The sequence below is a fragment of the Theobroma cacao genome, chromosome 2, assembly GCF_000208745.1.
Source record: "Theobroma cacao cultivar B97-61/B2 chromosome 2, Criollo_cocoa_genome_V2, whole genome shotgun sequence".
NCBI lineage: Eukaryota > Viridiplantae > Streptophyta > Magnoliopsida > Malvales > Malvaceae > Theobroma > Theobroma cacao.
Window position 1 is genome coordinate 37257570 of NC_030851.1, and position 3140 is coordinate 37260709.

Sequence of the window (3140 nt, forward strand, 5' to 3'; positions counted from 1 at the left end):
AATTAACGAAAAAAAATTTTGAAAGATGAGAATAAGGTTTGGGCGACGGTTGTAGACCGAACATAGATATTAACAGTGTCGAAAAGTCGGGCTTACACATTCAAGGAAGTAGTCATTAGGAAAGGCAAAAGTTTTTCCCGCTCGCTGGCTTTATGAAAGGCAACTGGGAAAAGCTTGGAAGACAACGAAAACCTCTTTAAGAAAAGCTAGCGACAATGTCACTGGAGATTATTATAGCGATTCTCTTCATTCCCCTTTTTCTCTTTCTTGGCCATTGGTATAGAAACAGAAACTCCCTCGTTACAAATTGGCCCATTGTTAGAATGATGCCAGCTCTTCTTTGCAACTCAGGGCAAGTTTTCGAGTTCTTCACCGATCTTGTTAACTTTTATGGGGGAACTTTCAAGTTTAAGGGACCTTGGTTTCCTAGCTTAGACATCGTTCTCACTAACGATCCCATGAATGCACCACATTTTGTGCAGAAACTTCGATAACTATGAAAAGGGTTCGGAGTTCAGAGAAATTTTTGAACCTTTTGGAGAAGGAATTGTCACTTCTGATTCACATAGATGGAGAAGCCAAAGGAAGGTTTTGCATTCATTGACTAAGAATAACAAGAAGTATGCTCTATTTAGACAAAATTTTCTAGCAAAAGCTAGAAAAATGTCTAATGTCGGTCCTCGAGCATGTCGTGAATTTGAAAACTGAAGTGGACCTCGAAAATGTACTTCAACGGTTCGACTATGACCACATATGCTTATTAGCATTAGGCTTCGACCCCAAAACTCTATCAGCCGAATTTTCAAATGTTCCAAGCAAAGTGGCATTTGATGAAGTAGAGGAGGCCTTGCTGTACAGGAATATACTGCCTGTAAGCATTTGGAAGTTGCAAAGATGTCTACAGATTGGGGAGGAGAAGAAGTTGAGTAAAGGTCTGAAAATCGTGGATGATTTTGTATACAACTGCATTTCATCGAAACGAGAAAAACTAAGCAGCAAAACAAGAGTGGAAGACGATGAATTCGACTTACTGACAGCTTTTATAGTTGAAGAAAAAGGAGAAATGAGTGTGTTAAAGGGGTTCTTGTGATAGGGAGAGGAAGCATTGCAAACAAGTAAAAGGATGTGCTAGAGGCAGCAGAGAGGAAGATTGAAGCAGTTATTGAAGTACTAAGTGCTGTGGCAGGTGGAAGATAATAAGAAGAGACTTAAAGAGACTTAGAGAGAGAAGCTCTCAAGTTGAAAATGTGTTAGCTTGGAGGGGGAGAGAAGAGTCCCCCTAAATGAATTGTGAGGCTCTATATATAGTGCTAAAAGTGGCAGTTACATAAGAATAGGCTTTAATGCGCCTAATGAATGACATTATTATGAAGAATATTAATGTAAGTAACCGTTACTGTAATTGGATGTAGTAAGACTTGTTCTCAAGTAAAGGTAATAGAAAAGAGGTGTACAAGAATAGGTATAAGAGAAGAAGCTGTACGAGAATAGGTACAAGAGAATAAGCTGTACATGAATAAGTATACGAGAATAAGGTAAGAGGGTGAAATACTTGTACTTCAGGAAAGGGTTAAGAGGAAGACCTCTTAACTACCTCCATATCTGAGCCACCAAGCCAAACTCTCTAGAACATCCCAAGATGAAAGTAACCCATGAACCCTACCACTTATTCTGAGCTACTTTCACTGTCATCCAAGTAAAGTGATTATTTTATTCAAAGTGGCTGTTCTACTTGTATTAGTTGTTCCATATGGAGTAATACTTTACTTTTTTTAATTGTTCTGCTTTAAGTAGTACTTCACTTATTCTGCATGAAGTAGCGCTTCACTTGTTTTGCGTGAAGTAGCGCTTCACTTGTTCTGCGTGAAGTAGCGCTTCACTTGTTTTAGTTATTCTGCGTGAAGTAGCACTTCACTTATTCTGGTCGTTCTATGTACAACATTATGTTGTAACATAATTCTTTAAAGCAACAGTATTAACCAAAATCTAGTATCTATAGAGTGCTTTAGGGAAATCTGATAAGTTTTTAAGGGACACTGCCTACAGCTTCATAACAGCAGGAAATGACGCTATCAGTACCGGCCTCTCTTGGTTTTTCTGGCTTATTTCAACACATCCATACGTAGAAAGCAAAATTTTAGAAGAGATCAAGGTGCATTCCCCAACAAGCAAAGATAAGAAGTTGATGTCTTTCAATGGGGAAGAGCTGAACAAATTCGTGTACCTACATGCAACCTTGTGTGAGACATTAAGACTATACCACCCACACCTGTCAACAGTAAAACTGCAATCAAATCGGATGTTCTTCCAAGCGGAGATGATGTTGATGAAGGAGCAAGGATCTTTATTTCTGTCTATTCAATGGGAAGGATGGAAGAAATATGGGGTAAAGATTGTTTAGAATTCAAACCAGAAAGGTGGATTTCGGAGCATGGAGATCTGGTACAGGTACCATCTTACAAATTCATACTAGTGCAGGACCAAGAGTTTTCGTTTGGGGAAAGACTTGAGTTTCAAACATATGAAGACAGTGGCAATTAACCTACTTTGGAATTATCAAGTTGAAGTGGTGGAGGCCCAAACTGGCTGCCCAAGCAGTCACTCTATCGGGCTTCACGTTGAAAATGGTTTGAAGGTTAGAATCAAGAAAAGATGTGTTTGATATGTCGATGAATTTATCCCTTTTTTTTTTTTTTGTATTTGAAGAAGCAAGACTTAAATCCAGCTTTTGAATAAGGAGATCCACACTTACTACCGAATCAAAGGATTGAGTGTGTCTTTAATTTACTTGTAACTAATCAATATATGAATAAAATTGATACATGCCTTATGAATAATATTATTCTATCTCATAAAAATGCTATCTTGAGAATAACATATGTAGAAAACAACATTTAAATTGATTATATTTTGAGAATAGTATTTAAATGATCTATTTTGATAAATAAAAGGAATTTTTTTTATATACAATAAAGATGAAGGGATTCAAAATCAATTCTTTGAGTACGGAAAACATGCATCAATTATTGATCCAAATATTTTGATACAAGATAAAATATTTATTAATTATGCAGTTGAAATTTACCATTTCTTCCATTGTTTCATACAGTAATTATCCTATGCCTATATGGTGCACTCTT

The 3140-nt window shown here is 36.8% G+C and overlaps 1 pseudogene; it reads left to right on the plus strand.

The window, feature by feature from the left end:
- On the plus strand, window positions 216–2662 carry LOC18609945 (annotated as a pseudogene).